This window comes from Manacus candei, unplaced genomic scaffold, assembly GCF_025592945.1.
Source record: "Manacus candei isolate 608988 ecotype Guabito, Panama unplaced genomic scaffold, ASM2559294v1 h1tg000014l, whole genome shotgun sequence".
In the NCBI taxonomy this organism is placed as follows: Eukaryota; Metazoa; Chordata; class Aves; order Passeriformes; family Pipridae; genus Manacus; species Manacus candei.
The window spans coordinates 28,252,750-28,274,092 of NW_026138062.1; positions in this window are offsets into that span (position 1 = coordinate 28,252,750).

Sequence of the window (21,343 nt, forward strand, 5' to 3'; positions counted from 1 at the left end):
TATATAAACTTTAATTGTTTGATTCTAATAGGAATGATAATGTGTGTTATTGTGTGGACAATTTTTTAAAAAATCTATTCAGCATTGTCCAGCCTACTGTGCTTAATTTCAAAATCTGACATTTTCATAATGTAAATTGTTTGTTCATTTCTCCTTTATATTGTATGAATTCATATCTAACATAAAAAATAAAAATGAAATCATACTCACAGGACTGTAGTAATTCAGAGCATTGCTCTTAGTTGCAATTTCATCCTTTTATTTACTTTTCTATGATTAAAAAGGACACTGTCAGAGCCTTTCTGAGGTTATGACAAGAACCACACTTTGTGATATCCATTCATCCCAGAATGTGAAGGAAAATGAAAAATCAAATACCTATAATCAGAATTTAAGTAATTCAGGAAAATTAACTAAAACATAGTACAAGAATCAGATTAACAAAGAATTTACTATATTGCATATATTACATAAATTTACATAGAGAGGTATATATTTCATAAAGACTTGATAATAGGAACAACAGAATAATATAATATAATATAATGAATAATACAATGATAATATAATTCAGGATCTGAAAAGTCATTTAATCAAGACTAGTCCGTGAATGAGAAAAATCTGTGGGAAACTCAGCTTAGCGTAAACTTACATGACACTGGTGAGCTGGGGAAAACACCTAGAAATAATTGCAGAAATTATATCAGTATCTAAACAAGTGATTAGCCCATTCTTATCACTTGGGCTCTCATTTAAAGTTTACTGCAGATCCCAGCTGCTAGTGGATGGCCACACTTCAGGAACAGTCAACTGTTCTTGGTCTGATGCCTGAGAGGCTGTATTTTCTCCAAATAAAGTGTCAGCGTGTCTCATATAAGGAGTATACCTAATTATAATTAGGAAAGTGACACAAGCCATGTACAACAGTTTGCTTGTTGAATGGAACCTCTACTTTAGGACACATGGAATCGGTGCTCTGGGAAGTACAGCAAAAACTAGATTCATTCCCATCTACATAAGCACTGAACTCAGAACTATACTTGCTGAAATCTCCTCTTAATATAAGTGAAGACTGATTTCCTTTCAAGAGACAAGGCAGACCTTCAACAGTCGTTTTTACTCTCTGGATGTTTTTAGCCAGATATCTTTAGGCTGAGAACTACCCTGTGCTACACTGACTTCTATGTCACATGAGGCACTAGAGTCCAAAACTAAATTAGAGCTACAATTAAAACTGTGGATCAGTTAACCTCTGAAATAAGGAACTAACTGTATTTCATTAGGTGTGGTGAGTCAGGGACTTGATTAATTTAAGTCTACCCATACATTTTAGCATCTAGGTGGCTTACCCTTTCTAGTTTTTTACCTAACTAGTGATTTTTCAATATATAAAGTATCTGATTGGAAACTCTTCATTAAAAAGAAACTGTGAGAACTGAAGGTAAAAAACCTCTCAGTGCAATTGTGAAAACTGATCCCATATTTGGTCTGAAGCAGAACACTAGGCAAGGAATTTTGCTCTGACAACAAACAAAGAAAGAAACAAACAGAAAAAAAGCAAGAAGAAAATTGAGCATCTTACACAAAAAGTTCACAATCATTTGAGATACCTTAGAGTATCACTGTTGGCATTCAGTTGCTGCTCTAGAAGTTTTTGTGTATCCCACAAGGGATACACTGTGTATTTCAAATCTTTGTATCTGGACTGTATATTTCAAATCCTGTGCAGACATCCCAGACATTTCAGTCATATAAAATGACTCTAGATGAGTAATGCTAGACAATTAAATGTAACCTCTAATGTTTGATGAGTGCTTTCTTTGTTTAGCATAAACATCCAAATACCGTTTATAGCCATGGCTTTTTACTATTTTAAAAAATTATTAAATCCACATGGGAACTTGATACATTTTGACTCTGTTTTCTTTAAATTTAAATTCTTTAAAAGATTCTAAACTCGTGGTGCCAAATTCAGTGAACTACAGATTCAACCAAAAGCACAGGCTCTTTAATGAGTGAGGTTTTACCAAGACCAGATTAATTCTTTCTTGTTTCTTCAATGAATAAGAAGATGCACAAATAAAAAAGAACACATCAAACAGTTCCTGAAGATCACCTGATGTGTCATCATATCAACACACTTTTTCGTTCATTTATCCACTTCTTCAGAAAATTTTCATCACAAAAGGAATGGAAAACTGATACTTTAAAATTATAATATTCCAATAGGCTCAGGATTTTACTGAAAATCTCTTTTCTTTAAAAATTAATGCAATAGTTAAATAAAGGAAATGCTGGGGAAAATGGCTCTTTGACTGCTAAGATGCTAGAGAAAAAACTTTTATAAGGTCAGTTTCATACATGCAAGCTAGTACATCTAATTCCATGATTGATGCATGACTGTCCTGTAGTGGTTTTGCTGTTTTCAGAACAGCTCATCTTGTGAAAAATGACACAGAGCCTCCCTCATTAAGAGTCTTCAGAGTCAGTTTAATGAAGATGAAAGTATGTGTGTTGCAGTTAGGCAAGTTTTTTTTTATATTGCTGCCAAGAAGACAGAAAAACCTGAAAATTCTGTGTCAGTCTTTCAAAACAATAGTCACAGTAACAAGAAAATCAACATCTGTTGTGTGCTTTTCTTTGTTTCTTCTAATCGATACAGCAAATCTTTGCCAAACATTTGCACAGCGTGCCATAGAAATGTCACTTGAGGGTGAAAAAGACTGTCACTTTATAAGTAAATATCATCTTGCAAGTAAATACCATTGAGTAGGGAAAGAAAAGTGACACTAAGAAAAGAAGCTAAATGGTTGATAAAAACAAGAAGCAGAGCATGTAATGAAGATTCCAGTTAATTTGTACCCCATTTGTCTGATGTCTTGATAATAGTAGATGGTAAAGGAATTGATAGTCATGGTTTTCATAATCTCAGCACTGGAGTTCTACCATTCAACAAACATCTGCAGCAATCAACAATGTTTCCACCTTAGCCAACCACGGTAATTGAAACGCCTCTCCTATTCAATTCCTTCTTTTCATTTCATTGAGTCAAAGATTTTGTAGAGTTCTCAAATAATCTCTACCTCTGCTAGAATCATAGAATCATGGAATGGTTTGGGTTGGAAGGGACTTTGAAGATCACCTAGTTCCAACCACCCTGCCATGGGCAGGGGCACCTCCTATCAGACCAGGTTGCTCAAAGCCCCATCCAACTTGGCCTTGAACACTTCAGGGATGGGACAGCCACAGCTTCTCTGGGCAACTTGTTCCAGTGCCTCACCAGCCTAACAGTAAAGAATTTCTTCCATATAGGTAATTTAAATTTCCCCTCTTTCAGTTTGAACCCATTACTCCTTATCCTGTCACTACAGTTCTTGATGAAGTGTCCTTCTCTGGCTTCCCTGTCGGCCCAATTCAGATACTGGATGGTTGCTATGAGGTCTCCACACAACCTTCCCTTCTACAGGCTGAACAGCCTCAACTTTCTCAACCTACCTTCATAGGGGAGGTGCTCTAGTCCCCTTATCAACTTCCTGGCCTTGCTCTGGACTTGCTCTAACCATTCCATGTCCTTCTTATGTTGGGAGCACCAGAATTGTATGTAGTATTCCAGGTGGAGTCTTGTGAGAGAGAGAGTGGGAGAATCACCCCCTTCAGTCTGCTGGCCATGCTTTTTTTGATGCAGCCCAGGACATAGTTGTTGTCCAAATCTTGCCTCTCCTTTAGCTCCCTATATATCCAGATCTTCTTTGCACTCACTTTTCTACTGTAAGTCCTGAGGTCCAGATGATACTTTTATCTAGCTACATTACCCTTGAACATTTCAATTTCTCTACTGTGCCATTATTCCTGTCTCCACCTCAGAATCCTGATTATTTTTCCACTTGCCTTCTGTATGCAGTCTCAAAGACACAAAGGTAGAAATTTATTTACCCTTGCCAGCAAATTCAACACAATGCTTGCTAAGCCTTGGCAAACAGAATTCATGTCTTACGCATTTATTAGATCTAGACGATCTTTGAGATTTGCAACTCATACTTCACTGATTTAAGTTTGTCTACACAAAAGCTACTTGGTGAAGCATCTACATACTCTATGTTCAATGAAATTGTTGAGAATAACTGTTGATATTTTATTTAGTTTTTAGGATAGAAATAGAAATAACATGAGCTTAAACAATTTGCATAGATTTGTAAAGAAGAATGTTAATAAGAAGTTTCTATTCTATATAAATATTTAATCTTAATCTTCCTTTTCCCCTTGTTTTTCCATAAAGTACCATCTCACTTTACTAAACTTTAAAAACTTCTATCCAGGTTAAGTGTTGCAGATTTTAGGAACAAGTACTTGTAAGTTCTCGAAGTGGAACTGTGGTTGGTATTTTCCAGAAAAAAAAGAAGTCTGGAAAGGTGCTGGTAAAACACGCACACACACACACACACACACACACACACGGAGAAATTGCATTATGTTTCAGGAAAACAGCGTGTAGCTACAGTGCTTGAAGAGATATGAAAAAAATGTGGATGTTGTACCTTCACAGCAGCTTTACCCTAAGATCTCAGTCTTTTATCTAGTAATTTCCACACAAATACCAAAATCAATACATCTGTCTTGTTATTTTGCTTTCTGGCACCCAGTCTTCCAGTCAGTTCTAGACGTTTATTAGTTCTTTGTATTTCCCACTTAAGACTTTTCTGCCTTAAATTTTTGTCTCTGCTCTGTGTTTCTTACCATCCTGGAGTGAAATTTTGTCATACCTTGGAAGTGCTGTAATCCAAGCTCCTCCTTTTCCCAAAACCTGTAAGTGTTTGGGACAGAGAAAAATGCTTCTTTCTTACAGAAACAAATTATTTATTTTTTTTTATTTTTTGAAGATGTATTTTTGTTCCAAACTCTTTTCTCATGGAATCACAGAGTTTTCAAGGTTGCAAGTCACTTTCAAAATCATCTAGTCCCAGCGTCAACCCAGCACCACCATACTCATCCCTAAACCATAACCCTAACTGCCACATCTAGACACCTCTTGAACACTTTCAGAGATGGTGACTTCACCACCTTCCTTGGCAACTTATTGCAATGCTTGACCACTCTTCCAGTGAAAAAATTTCTGTTAGCAGGTGGTATTAAACCTAAACAGATACCAGGGAAATAGAATGAATCTTTGGAAAAGGAGTAGTTGTCATATATACTGAGCATGCACAGGTGAGAAATGGAGACTGTGGAGAAAACTTGACCCTAACTCTATTATGTTATACTTTAAGTCCTCAAAGCCCAAAACCCCCCCAAAGTTTTGCTGCTACAGTATGTAACCTTTGTTTACTGCCAAACTGGGGACATCACCTAAGTTCAATTCAAATTGCAGCGTACATGCACGTAACAAATAAAATTATTCCTGTCTGTAATTTCAGCTCTAAGCTCATACAGCATTTGAAGCATGCCACTATGTTAGTTTAAGGCTGAGAGCTGCCCTTATGGCTACATCTATCTGCACAGGATAAAATTTTTATTGAAGAACAGTAGCGTATAAAATGAAAAGGAAAAAAACCCAGTCTAGATGGTCTAGAAGACCATATAATTGTTTTCTTCTGACAGCAAAGTAATGGTAAATTAACACTATCAGAAAACAAATTTAATATCATTATTTATGATCAGAAGTTTCTTAAGACAAACAGAAAACAAGAATTTAATATGGAAAATTTACTTGAACTACTAGTTAAAAAGGCTAGAAATTTGGCTTCAAGTTACAAAGTAAATGTTATCAAAGAGTTTTCATAAAGATTTTGAGTTTCTACTCAGACCAGGAATAAAATTCTAAAAAAATATTAATATTTTTCCTTAATTTTCTATATTTTCGTAGCTTCAAATGGACTTGTAGGCACTTAATTCTTTCTCTGGATTACTTTTGATACCCTTTAGAGGTGGAGAATGTATGGTATTTGTCATCCAAGTTTTTCACTGTCTTTTAGTGTAAAATTTATATTTAATAAACCATGTTACCATAGTGCTGTAAATTCTGTAACTCTTATTCAAACTTTGTCTTTCCAACACACAACACCACTGGAAAGCTCATTTGACACACTGTCCTCATAAAGAAAGCTCATATGATCCATATAGTTATCTCATTAGTTAATGGGTTGAATATCTGAGGCTCTGTGGAAAAAAAACCCAACCAGTCAAACAAACAAAAAAACCCAGACAAAAATCCCCAAGCAAACAATAATGCAGCAGTGTGAATCCTCTGATGAAAAGAAACAAAGCCAGCACCTAAAGTGAAGCTAATGGGCCCAGATGGATTGTTTTAGATGAGATTGATCAAGCTCTGTCAAAGTCTCAGAATATTGTTGCAGAACCCAAGTTGACCTTTGGACGTATTTGGTCACAATGATCATTCACTTTTACAGAATTTCAAGTGACATACCACTACATTTTTCCTTCAGTGACTGCCCTATGTCGTTAATGGAATTGATACTTAAGCACCAGCTCTGTAACTGTGGAAAATTTCCTTGGTAAGCAACTAGTTCAGCTGTTCCAATAAAGCTTCCAGTTTAACTCAAAAATTAATTTTATAGAGCTGTAATTGGTTTATGTGTGTGCCCACGTGCACCTGTGCTTTTGTGCATATCTAAAGAACTGGAATAAATTCCTGTGATGAATATGTAGCTTTCTAAAGAGGGATGCAAGGGTAAAGATGGAGTTATATCAAACTTTCTTTTTTCTTTTTTTCTGACAAGGAGATCTGTTCTTAGCATAGTAAAAGGGACTAAATATTTCCACTGAATGCTTAAGTCACTTTATCCCTATGGTGTATGCAATGATAATAAAGAAGTACTAAATATGCTTGTAGATGCAAACATATTTTCAACAGGTAAGCTGAATTTTAAAACGATTTCCACCACAAAAATCATTAAAAACAGGTTATGCATAAGAATTTAGGGGTGACTGTGGCTTAACCCTAGTATGCAGCTAAGCTCCAAATGCTGCTTGCTCAGTTCCCTGCGGTGAGATGGTAAAGAGAATTGGAAGTGCAAGGGCAAAAAACCCTCATGTGTCAAAATAAAAATGGTTTAATAAATGAAGGAAAGCCACCTGTGCAAGCAAAGGAAGACAAGGATTCCAGTCATCCCTTCCCATAGGCAAGCAGGTGTTCAGCCATCTCTAGGAATGCAGGGCTCCATCACATGTGACAGTGACTTATTAAGACAAATGTCATAAACCTGAATGTTCTCCCTTTCTCCCTCTTTCCTCATATTTTATTGTTGACCACAACATCAAGTGGCATTGGATATCACTTGTGGTGAGCTGGCCCAGTTGTGTCCTCACCCATTTTTTTGCCTACCCCTTACTGGTGGGGCAGTGTGAGAAACAGAGAAATAGAAAAAACCTTGATGCTGAGTAACCACTTCTCAGCAATAGCTAAAACATCCCTTGATTTATCAATCCTATTTTCACCCCAGATCCAAAACTTAGCTCCATACTATGACAAAAATTAACTCTAGCCCACACAAAACCAATATGGGAATTAGGTTAGTTTTATGGATTTATTTCTACTTTACCAGTTTCTGAATACATTTTTTGGGTAAAATCTCAGTGTAAATCTCCAGCACTGGAAATATCTTCTTAGTAAAGAAAGAGTAGTTCCGCAGTTTTTATTCTGTGAACAGAAAGAAAAAATAGGCAAAAAAGTAAGACATAATCAATATATCATCTAGTATACTCATAGCAGAGTTGAACTCAGCAACAATTGAGAATGTAGGACTATATGCTTCCCCTCTAATTCACATGAAATAATTATCTAACTTCCTTTCTGTAGTGGACAGAGGAAAACAAGAACTAGGAGGGTGATTCATGCTGTCATCAGAGAAGTGTCATAGGGGATGAATTACCTGGCCTGAGTTCTCTTCATAATCAGTGGGAGAAAAAAGAAAGGCCCATACAATAATTTATCATTGTACTTTAAGATAAGTATCTGAGATAGCTGAGGTAACTTTTGCTCTGACAGCTATTTTATCTCTGCATTGTTTATTGGTACAGCTAAAACAATGAGTTAAGATTTAGACATCTGAGAGAGAGATATTGAAGTAACAAATACCATACTAATTGCTTTTATTACCAAGAGCAACATATTATGACCATGCATATAAAAAATTAACAGTTAAAATATAATTCTTGATAATGTCTATTTCTTTGTTTTATTTACCTTCTTTATACTGCCGAAATCCAAACAGCATATGTTTTCTTTGTATATTCATCTGAACAAAGATCACCTTTATCTGAGTTCTTGTACTGTCTTGTCCTGGGGAATATCTTAATTTCTAAGTGATAATGTTACTTCAATCCTTGCTATCCTTACTCCAACCTCTATAACCCACTTCTTTCTGTACTGCAATACTTCATTTCATTCTCTATATTGCATCAGTGCAAATCTGTCTTCAGGAGACAGCTGGAAAAGCTTATTCACAAATAGCAGTGTTATCTTGAGAATTTACCAGTGACCAACTTGCAGTGGTAAATACATTCTCATAGTGATTCACTATTTGATAAATTACACCCTACCACTGGAAAGCTCTCCTCTTCACACTGGACACACCAGAAATACCCCATTCTTCGTGCTACTCAGCCAAGTGGGAATGCTCAGACAACAGGAAGGAACCTAAAATTATCAAAGAAAAAGCAACTGCTTAAATGGTGACACCATTTATTTTACTGCAAAGAACATTCCCATTGTGTCATGCTACTTTATGCACAATCAGTCATTTACAAACTTCTCTTTAAAAAGATTTCACTTGTCTTTAGCTACAGTATCCAGATCCCTTGTAAATGAAGACATTTATACCTTTGCTACTTATTTCACTAATACCAGATGAAGGATTTGCTGTTCATGTGTTTGTACAGAGCTTGTCATTTTATATTATGACATAACATGACATTTTGCCTCTGTGGTACATTTTGATAATGTCAAATAAAAGTACAGAAGACTAGAATTTGTAGTCAGATAATTTTTTCTGTCTCACCCTAAAGGCATGGAACCATTCAAACATGCAAATTATTTGTGAGAAAATATATTAAATAGGGTTAATTGGTGTCTACAAATAATAAGATAAAACTATGAAAGAAACATTTCTTCAAAGTGCAGCATAGGGCTTACCTTTTAGTTACAGTGTTTGCATGATGATTTTGTCATCTTGATCATCAAAAGCCAAACTGTGCATACAAAAGAAGCCAATCAGTAAAAAAACCTAACTTTATCACACTAATTATTAACTAAAAGCAGTATGCTCAATAGAATATCTTTTACATCAATATATATGTAAAAAGAATACACTGACTTTGTACTAAACCAAAACATGACAAATAGTACAAAGAAGACTCTTTAGAAAATTAATTGAGGATAAACCTGTCACATTAAAGTGTGTTCTTGGCAAGAAGGTTATGCACAAAACCTCTCTGTGATTAATCTAAAAGTTTAAGCTAAAGAAGTACCGTATAATTGCTTATTATGATGAGCTTCTTACAACATCTTAAGGGAAAATATAACTTGCACAAACATATGCTCTTTTTTAGATTACTAAGTATTTCTTATGGGAAAACAGAATATTAATGAATATTAACAATATATAATTTCATTATAGTTAACACATAAGCTTTTTTTTTATCTGAAATGTTAATTGCCACAATATATGAAATGCAGTGATTTAGCAATGTTTTTGTCTCATGTGTTTTATTGAATCTGACAAAAAACCCCCATGTTGTGAATCATCAGATTGATTTCTGTCCTTTTAAGATTTTTTACAATTCACATCTATACAGGGAAAATAAATGTGTCTTATAAAGATAAATCAAATTTAAATGAAGTTTCAAATTTTATACAATTTAATAAATTGTAAATATTCAGAGGCATAAGATAAGAAATTGAAAGTAGCATTCCTTAAAGTTACAAGAATAAGAAATGTAAATGTAATACTCGAGTTGGTGGGAAAAATGCCTTCTCCTACCTGATTGTATTTCTTACCTTTTTTCGGTTAGTAGAACTGAAAGAAAAAGCACTTGAAAACAATCTCTTGAAGCAAGTCTGACTGCATCATGAAGATTAGTTTCTGTATTGTTTTACAGTAAAAGGTAACCTATAAACCATTTGATAACTGATACATGAGATCAATTGTTTTTTTTCTTTAACGTGGCAGCAATATTTTCATTAAGCAAATGTCTACCTTATAGGACAAGAAAGCAATAGCAAAAATTCTATATCAGTGGTCAATTTTTCTAATCTTTTACATAGCAATAGCAGGTCCTACATGCTATTTAAAAGATTATTTCCTTTTCATACATTTAAAAGATATCGTCAGCAAAAATATATTTCCAATCAGTTAGAGACTGGGTTGTTTAAATCTAATTTTGGCATTTCTTCTAAGGTTGAATAATTTACATTCACCAGAGTAAGGACAGTCCAAAGCTTCAAAGGTATTAGTAGGATTTACAAGAAAACTCGGTTTTCACTTCCTTAAAAGTTTAGGTTCTTTGGAATGTTGTCTTACATGCCTTTGTTTAGAGATCTCCCTTGGGATGTGAGACAGGAAAACCTCACTGTACCTAAATCTAGGAGCCTTCCACTAGATTGTCTAGAACAATATACCGTCTTCAACAGTGAAAGTGCCTCAGGCATTTATTGCTACTGTCACTGTAGCTGTTGTTGCAATTAGAGTTGTTATTATTAGGGTTATTATTATTATTGGAGGGGACCATTGCTGTTGAATGAACTTACATTCTTTCTTTATCTCCATTTTGAGAAGGCATTCCATCTTGTAAATATTACAGTTCCCAGATGATTTTTCATTGAAAAGATATTAGCTTAAAAAACAGCATTTTTGCTTAATGAAATGTACATTAAAATACTCTGAAAAAACTTCACTATTTAGGTACTCTAGTATTAAGACAGATAGACCAGTGACAGAAAAAAATAATTTAGTGTTCTAAATTCTCAAAAGATCTGTGCGAAATCCAGGCAATAAAGGGCCCTGTATGAGCATGAGTGACAAAACGAAAATCCTATTTTGTTTTAATCTAGTTGCCAAATCTTTTTCTTCCCTTGCTTAAACTGTTTTCTAAATTGTGAAATTCAACACACTTTTCCATATCATAGCCTTAAGTTTCAGGAAATTTGTAACCATTCAATATGACTCAGTAAATATTCTGAAGTTTCTGTAGTCTTTTATCTTTCAGCAAGATCCCAAAAACCTTCAAAGTAAAAAATTTCTTTTCTCCCCAACACTAAGTCTCAGTTAATGATATCAGATTAGGTACATGGATCATAATATTTCTATTGCAAGAGGGGGATTTGTATACCATAGACCTGTGTGAGGGACACAACAGGTGAATTAATTTTTTGTAGATAACAGTGGTCCATCTTCACTTCCCCTCATATCCATTTATGCCTCCTTGTACTATTGTTCATGGTAGATGGAAAACAGTAACTAGGTATGACACTGTCTACACCATTTCAGACTTCACGTATATCAAATATATTTTAGAATTGTATATATGTCACAGCCCTTTTAAATCAATGGATTATAGGTGGATTGAACTATTGCAATAATGTTTTATTTGTTTCAAAATATTAGCAAGTAACTCATATTATATTAAAATTTACTGTACCTTTGATCATAGCATTTATGGCTTCTGACTACTATTTACACTATTCTTTACTGTTGCCTTCTTACTCCATTTTTACTATTTCTTTGTGTACCTACTGTTTTTGTATACAGTAACACAATTCTCAAGATACAGCAACATAAGTGAGCTGTGGACTGTGTACATTTGACTTTATTGTCTTCTATTATTTCAATAATTTATCATTGTTGCCTTAGTCGTTGGTTAAAATTCAATATAGATTAGGCAAAAAGTATTCCATGTTGGGCTGTCAACACAGTAGTTTAGGAAAGAAATAATTTACTAAATCTTAAATCTTTCAACTTTGTCTCCATTCTAAAATATACCACAAAGAATTCCCAATTAATACCAGGGTTGTTGAAATAGGCTGATACCAAATAATCTGTAAGTACAATCTTTTTAACCTAACTTGTCCTCCTTACATCTTCACACAACTTTTCATTTCTGTTTCTTTTTCCTCTCCTTGGAGGTTTACTGTACAGAGTATCCGTCTTATTCTCACCTCAATACCCCTATATATAAACTAGCTTATTTCCTGAAAATGTCAATTTATTTATTCATATGCTTAATTTTCCTAACTTGTAAGAGTACAAAAAAACCTGAAAAAAACAATATTTCTTGGAAAACTTTCTGCCATAAGAGAACACTCTAATGAGTATGAGGTGATTATATAGGATTTAGATTGTTTTTCCTAAACAATATTACTTCTAGAATGGATACAAGAAATCACATGGTAAAATATTTAGCTTTTAGATTAGATTCAAATACATATTTTTATTCTTCTAGACACTGATAGTTGGTTCCTATTGTGCTGAATCTTCACACTGTCACTCACTGTTCAGGATGCATGTCTTCCAGTTATTCATGACTTTTGTTTCAGACAAGAGTGAACAGTTTTTCATAAGGCTACTCTTCAACTTGTGAACTGAGCAGAGGTCTAAACCTACAGAATCACACAAATACAACCACCTTGAACACTCTCAAAACAAACAAAAAAATACTTTCATATGTAATACCTCTGTTTTGCAGGTGATTCTGTGTTTGAGTTTTCTTGTTTGTTTGTTTTTCTTTCTTTTTTCCCTGTGTGGATGATAATACTTGCAAACAGAAAAGCCAGTGTTACAAAAAGTTTTAGCTAAATAGTATTTTGAAAAAATGTGATAGCCAGTTTTGACCTCTAACAGAACACAATATAAGGCAGGCACAAAAAAACCTGATTCAGTTCAAATATTTTTTGTCACCGCTCAATCAGAAAATTATAGCCATTCCTATACCTTTGATTATTACCTAAGGACATATTTTCCCTTCCAGTTCCTATGAGAATGCCAGCTTGTAACCTTTCCAGAGATAGCAAATGAAGCACAGCTCAAAATAAATTAAAAAGAGTAAGAACAGACTACCGAGAAAAGAGACTTGGCCTATAATCCTCCAGCTATCTCATCACAGAATCATAAAAGACCAGATTGGAAGGAACCTCAATGATCATCTGGTCCAACCTTCTTTTATTCTGACCTCTCTTTATTTTCAATCACCTTAAAAGGCAAAGAAAAAGGGCCAAATCCTGCCTCTATACTATATACATTTCTCACTGTAGTTTATCTGAAGGCAGAACTCAGGCCCAACTTTCTTGCAGTAGAATCAATTAACATTTAATGTAGCATATCTCCCTTTCTCCTCAGGTCTTATTTCTCAAATTAAATCAAAATCAGTTTTATAAAAATGTCTAATCTTATCTTCTATCTTTTCACATGAATACCCTGACTCTAGCACTTTGCCCCTATCTGAAGCTGTTATTTTTGTTGTCCATTTGTAAATTTTGTGCACATGGTTCCTTTTCACCTTTTCCTTTACTTTTTAGTCAGTTTTTCTTGTCCTTCTTGTTTTCTTTCCAGCTGTCCTAGAAGTCCCTAGTACAATTTTCAAAGCTTCTTGTTGTGGAATCCTAGGTGTCTAAATTTCCCTGCTAGTTACTTGTTAATTTTAATTGACAAAGTTTTTAGCTGCCTATGACTGGAAAAGTTACTAAGAAGTCATGTTTAGGTGTTAAAGCATTCATATTATGTTGTCCTTTTGTTAACTCTAATACGCAATTAAAGTATTTTGTGTATTTCAAACAAAAATAAAGAACATTTTTACAGAATTACTAATTGCTTTACAAAAACAATAATAAGTCAGTAGCTTGTGCATTCTACAAAGGTAATGTTAATGTAACATACTTTTTAGGCATTTATTTTTTTAATATGTCTGTGTATATATATAATTTTCTTCTGCAAACAAGCTTTTCTACATATCTAGAAGGCAGGTAAGGAACACTCAGATTTCTGAGGTTTCTGGTACAGTAATTTCAAAGACACATTTCTTCTGCCAGTAGACACCACCAATTGCTGTAACTGATGTTTCACCCTTTACACCAGCTCGATTTTTCAGACAATGGATAATTAGCGAGACTTTTCTGCTGGATTGTTATTTCTATCTTTTGAGGAATCTAATGCTATAATGGACAAAATGTCATGAATAATGAGGTATTATGTTATTGAAAGTTACATCACTAAACTGAAAAGTATATTGTTCTTTGTCTTTGAAGCAGGAAAGAGATTTTTATCCATTAGTGGTCTCAGTTCTGTCTCATCTCTTCCTTTTGAGAGAATGTTAACACTACCTATAAAATTAAAAACTGAAGATAAAGATATATAAAGCTCATATCTGAAGAAGAATCTGAAATAAAAGGACTGATGCAATTTAAAAAAATCCTGAGTATGCTCAGGCAAAATTTGTTATTTAATCATGCAAAAAGATTTTTTGCCTCTGAAATGGTTTGTTATAACATTATAATTGTATTAGGTGACTCACATTTATGCAGTTACCTTAGGATATTGCATTATATTTCCAAGGATATATTTTTACTAAGTGTTGCCTATTGAGTTTATTCATATTATCCCACAGATATAGATAGGGCTCTTTTATTGTCTACGTAACATACTTAAAATACAGAAACAGGCTGCTTCCCCACATGCTGCACAGCATCTACACTGCATGGCATCCCCTGGTTCACTGCATGTCTTACCTACAGAACAGAAAATGTGGAATGCTCTCTCTCAGTTTTTTCCAGACTACCAAAACAACAGGAATATATATGTGTTCGTAAAAGTTTGTACAGAGGTTGGTACCACTGAGCAAGCAGTAACCGAAGCTAAGCCAATGGCAATTATTGGGGTTTCACTTTGTTACAGAGTTCTTGCCATGTGACACATGCCTTTTACTTGGAACTCCTTGCAAGCTTGAAGACTCAGGAAAACTAGAGAGAGAGAGAGAGAGAGAGAGATATTTATTACTGGAAATATGTGACATTGAAAACTCCTCATGACTTTCTTATCATTCCTTGACAGTTTTCGTTCATTTTGATTCACTACAGCACCTGAAGAGTAATAGGCATTCTGTAAGGGAGTTTTTGTGTGATTGTGCTGGTTTTGGTTGGGGTAGAATTTTCTTCAGAGTGGAAAGCATGAGGCTGTGTTTTGGATTTGTGCTGAACACAGGTTTGATAATATAGGGATGTTTCTGTTATGACTGAGCAGTGCTTACACAGAGCCAAGGCCTTTTTTGCTTTTAATACTGTCACACTGATGAGAAGAGTGGGGATGCATGAAAAGCTGGGAGGAGACACAGTCAGGACAACTAACTCCAATGAACCAAAGGGATATTCCATACCATATAACATCATGCTCAGTCTATAAAGTGGGTGGAAGAAGGAGGAAGTGGTGGACATTTAGAGTTATGTTGTTCGTCTTCCCAAGCCACACATGATGGAGTTCTGCTCTCCTGGAGAACACCCTCCTGCAAAGGGGATGCAGTGAACTAATACCTTGTTTTGCTTTGCTTCTGTGTGCAGCTTTTGCTTTCCCTATTAAACTGTCTTTATCTCAACCCATGAGTTTTCCAGTTTTTACCCTTCTAATTCTCTTCCTGATCCTATTGGTGGGGGAGTGAATGAGCAGCTGCATTGGGCTTAGTTGATGGCTGGGGTTAAACCATGACAGTGATATACAGACAGTGAGATCCCATCTAATCATATAGGTCCTAGGCATATTTGGAACAGCCTCCATGTCCATAATGGTTTCAAAGAAGACAAGAAAAAAGAAAGATTGCTGTCTATATCTTAATAACTGACCCACTTTGGCTGACTATTCTACAGAAGCACAGGTGCACCAAGAGGAAGATTCACTCAGGAATAATTTCCTAAATTAAATTAAATATACCAAAACTATGAATGGTAGCTCATTGCTTTATAACATTCCAAGATAACCCATACACAAATCTGGACAATTTCAAGGTGAATATTGCCAGTATGCTGCACTGACCATCTGGTTGACAGGAGCAGGTCAGCCAGAGAGCACCATGCATAGTCCCAGCACTGGATGTCTCCTGGGAATGGAGGCAGATCATGGGCCCATGGGTGGTTCTGGTTTAGTGGACCCTGTGATGAGGCAGGGCAGGGCTGTATGGAGCTGGAGACCGGTCCTGCTGTAATGTCACTGGGGTAGGAGCTGATGGCCCTGGGGGGCTAACATGGGGTCCTGGGTCATGGGCAAGGTGAGGGGAGCCCGGGGTGGATGTGTGTTGGCAGGAGCAGGGAGGCACTAAGGGCCCTGTCACAATTGTGGACCCAGGGTTATCTTGCCAAAATGAAAGAGGTTTCAGAGTTGAGCGAACATTGTTAAATAAGCCATCACTAATGTATTGACAAAATTACCTAACAAAAAATGCAAACTAGCAAAATAAGAGTAGTGTCAATAAAGCAGCAAGACACTTGGTGGTAGACCAGCTGGCGTGGTCCTTCTTTTACACTACAAACAGAAGTGTTCTCATTGCTCATGAGTGCCAAACAGACAGGTGGCCAAGAAGTTATTTACTACAACTCATGACACGAATGCAAATCATGAAGAGGTCTTGTATATGGTAATGTCTCAAAGTAAAGAAATTATATTGTCTGAGACTCACTCCAGTATCTCTCCTTCATACTGTAAATGTGCAGGTTACAACACACATCTGCCTTCCCCCTTTGATCTCTTAACATTCTTCCTTACATATCCAACCCCTAAATATCTCTTAATATACTACAAAGTTAAGACCTAAGCATGTGGTATTTACAAGCAAGAACTCTGAAGTACTGGGATACCTCAGAGATTACTCTAAAATGGCAAAGTATTTGGTGAATAGATGTTTTCATTTTCTTGAAACTTCCTGTATTCACAAATGTTTGGATATAATTCTTTTTTCCCCCTAGATTAATTGTCCCATTTAATGATTAACGAATAAAATTTTTATTTCAGTGGAAAGGAAAATTAAGAAGTACTCTGATACCACAGCTGACATACTTAATAATGTATGAGTGTTTCATAGCCTAATGCTTCTAACTTGACTCTTGCAATGGTTTCAGGCTTTGCTTCTTTTGTCTTCATGTCTTATATTCATAAAATGGATACTCCATTGATTACTTTCTTTGCCAAGCAATGTTTTCAAATGGTGTTCAGTGAAGGTGTGTTGTCTCTTTTAGTGATTATAACCTTCAAGAAAAAAAAGGACAAATAGATATTTGTATATTAGGGATTTTCTTTCAATTTTTGTTATTCTATATTTCTCATTCTTGGATTCCAGATATGTAAAAAAAAAATACATTGTGTACAAGAAAGTAACCTCAGACTTGTTTATGACTGGAGATTAAAAGCAATATCTAGAACAGTCATGGAGTTTTTTGTTTGGGTGTTTTTTAGAGGTTTTTAAGGATGTAACCTTCTCTTTCTCAGTACTTTCCTTCCTAATTTAAAAATAACTGTGCACTTTGAGACCCATTCCATATTATCCTAGAACCCATGAATTAGTGGATGATGGTTTTACAAATAATCAGCAGTGCAGACTTAAAAACTATAGTGTCCAGTGAAGCATACACATTGCAGCTCAGCAAGCTGAGCTACTTAATACTGAGCAAGTTTAATGACAAACTCTTTTTGTAGCCACTGAACTTTTTTATTTTGTCTCTTGTTCATAAATTTTCAAAATGGCAAGCAAGTATTTCAGTAGTGCATTACCTATTAACTTTAATGGGAACCACATAGCTAAAACTCACTGTATAGATTAAAAAAACATAGCTGTTGTTGGAAGGTATTGTATGACAAATAACTGAACAAAATTCAGACTGTACAGAAAGTAATTCTATATAATTAGTAATAAATAGAAAAATTTTGATAAGATTGCAACAGGACCCGAGGGAATGGCCTGAAGTTGTCAGGGGACGTTTAGGTTGGATATTAGAAAAAGGTTCTTTACCTAGAAGGTAGTTGGGCACTGGAACAGGCTCCCCAAAGTGATCACAACACCAAGCCTGACAGAGTTCAAGAAGTATTTGGACAACACAGTCAGGTACATGGTATGATTCTTGGGGATGGTCCTCTGCAGGGCTAAGGGTTGGACTCAATGATCCTTGTGAGTCCCTTCAAACTCAGCATATTCTGTGATTCTGTGATTCTGTGCAACAACAAGAAAATAATAGAATAAGAGAGAATAAAAATATTTTTAAAATGTATTTTCATTAGTGAAAAATATTATTCCATCAACTTCAGCAGAGTTATGACAGATTAAAAGACCTGACCCATAGATTTATATGACTGGAGACCCTTCTTATTCACTAAAACTATGCTTTTGTAAATGTTTAAGGGGTTTATTCTGTATATTTCCTAACTTTTTAGAGTTAGATTCATTTATTTTATGAATAATAAGGTACAATTTTGTACCTGAGTTTTGTATTGAGGCCTGGTTATTTATTTTTTTAGTGAGCTCAGGGTTATACCTTATAAAATCAGCAACATTAACAAGCATAACAAGTAAATATTTGAATATGCAGTACTGTTAGTGGTATATCCAACACCATCATTGTATAGGTAAAATTTATTTATAACTTTCTAAATATATGTTTATGAAATTTGTATTATATTGGTTCTTGCATTTTATGCCTCTTTTGAGGTATCGTAGATTTTTTCTTTCATATTTTTTCTCCCTTTTTGGGTAATTAACTTATAGACATGAAATATTACAAATTATTCTTTTCTGTTTTTCAGAACATAAGCATTTGAAGAGCACAAAAATGTGTGGAAAGGTGCATGTTAAATAAAACAATACAGAAAATATTAAGATCTTTTTAAAGATATATTAAAGCTCTATGCTGAGGAAAGTGTTCCTGTTTCTTCATATCTCCATTTGCCTAGGCAAATCCTAAGAGCCTAAAAGCCAAGAAGACCTGGCTTTATGTGTAATTGTATTGTATTTTTAGATAAATTGAGCTCAGACTAAGTTCATGCTGCCTACAGTTTCTCTCTGTTCTTTTATCAGGAAATGCCAAGGAAGGATTCAGATGGTCTCGGTCTCCCAACACCATCTACGTTACACTGTCACAAGGACAATTGTCACAGGCGAGCTGCCAAATCAGAAAAGGAGCAGTGGGACACATCTACAGTACGTGGGGGAAATCTGTAATAATATAATTAAAGCGACAAAGAATTGGCTGGTCAAATGTAAATGTCTACTTTGGGCTGAGATTAATTGCTCTCTGAAGTCCGCTGGCTGTAACAATGAATTAAAACCAGCCAACAGGACAAGCTGAGACAAGTGTTGAGACCCTGCAGAGTCAGGTCAGTGCAAGGTCTACAACCTTCTACTACTAATGGCCAAATTATATTTACCGGATGCACTACTATTTATGTCCTTAGCTACAAAAAACATTAAATATGTGATGTGAGCAGTGACCAAGTCAGCAGGGGCATTTGAATTATGCATTAATCTTTAAGCTACTTATTATTAATATAAGTTGCTCTGAAAACATGATGAGCGCTGAAGACTCGAAATTTTGTGTGGCAATTTAAAATTTGGTCACTTTAATGACCTGAGAGTGGACATACAACCTACTGTGTCCACCATAAAAATGCAATGACAACAGATTTGCTGTAATTTTTTTAAATTTTATCTTTTATGTAAACCCTTACATAACTCAATATTGTTTGTTTATTTGTTTTTCTAAGTATGTGGCATGCTGAAGATGATATCTTTTCAGGATTATTAAAAATAGCAGTATTATTTTGAATTAACGTTTCTTTGGCCTCTCTGTACTCTGAGGTTTTATACCCATTTCATAACAATGTCTAATAAAGCTATTATTAGTAAAGAGCAGATTGATAAATATCAGTAGTTTCTATTTTTAAAAAGTATTGATTACTTGTAATGCATCCACTTAACTTTTTTCCCACAGTGTTATTCAATAGCATAAATTGCTACCTCTTTTTGAAGGTTATTGTTGGCTGGTTTTGTTAAAATTTCACTACCTGTCCTTCCAGATTAAAAGACGAATTTAATACACCAGACATTCAACATATCACTTAATCCAACCCAAATATGAATCCTATAGAGAGCATCATTAAGGTCATCCTCCATAACCATTTGAGACCTTAAACAGACCAGATTGTAATCTCATATTCTAGTCCATTTTTAAACTTTCATCATGTGATCACTGAGAGAAAGCATTTGAAATACTTTAGATATAGGATCGGCAGGTACATACTGTTATGTATTTGTCATGAAAATTAGCACTAAAGGTTCTATTCACTGTTCTGTTGATAGCAAATAAATGATCTGCTTATTTGTCCCTTTAACCAAAAAAAAAAAAAAAGAAAAACGTGTTATATCCTGTCATCTTGGAGCTCAGCTGTTCTTTGTACCCTTCTCTTTTCTTTGATTTTCATCTTCCTTTCTTAACTGACAGGTAATTTATTATTGCGTGTATTTTTCAAAACTAGTTGTTTTTTGGAGACATGTATGATCATTTGTTACTTCTGGGTGTTTGTGGGGGAATATCCACATATTTACAGATTTTAGTGTGCGTTTGGTGGTGTTTGTTTTTTTTAAAGCGCAACATCTAGAAATAATTTTCTGGAGTCATTATATATATGCTTATGATTACTGAATATTCCTATTACAAATTCCACGTGGTCTAATCTTACCTTTTCACTTTTAATTCAAGTTTAATGTAATTTTCAGTTAGGTATTTAACTTTCCAATAGAATACCAGTAAATTACATATTTTCACTCTAAGGAAGTAGTTAAACACAGCATATGTTTTCATGATATCTACATACATAAAGAGAGGAAGAGATAAGGAAAGGGAAAAATCAAGTGGGTTGTGCATTTTCCTACAACAAAATCCACTTTCCACTTTTTTTTTTAAAATAAGTTGCTGTAAATACATATCTCATTTCTAACGAGGAATTTTTTCATAATCTTGAGAGAATGTTTAGATCATCATAAGGCCATATGTTCTATGTAATACCCCTTAATTTATTAAGGAATGAGAAAGCAGCTGGTTACTGAGAATGACATTTTCTGTTATGCACCAGATTTGCAAGCCTTCAAGTATTTATTTGAAGATTGTATTTAGAGATGTCATTGTTATTGTTACATATCAAAGAACTTCACTAGGGTAGAAAATATTTAATGTCTCAGTATCCTGCAAATTGCTCTAAAACATCTACTAATGATACATCTTCTCCTTTGACCATGCATTCATAGCGAGTCTGTCATCCTTAGAATGAGCACAGATTAATTAAAGCAATGGACTAAGACTGACTTTTGGCAA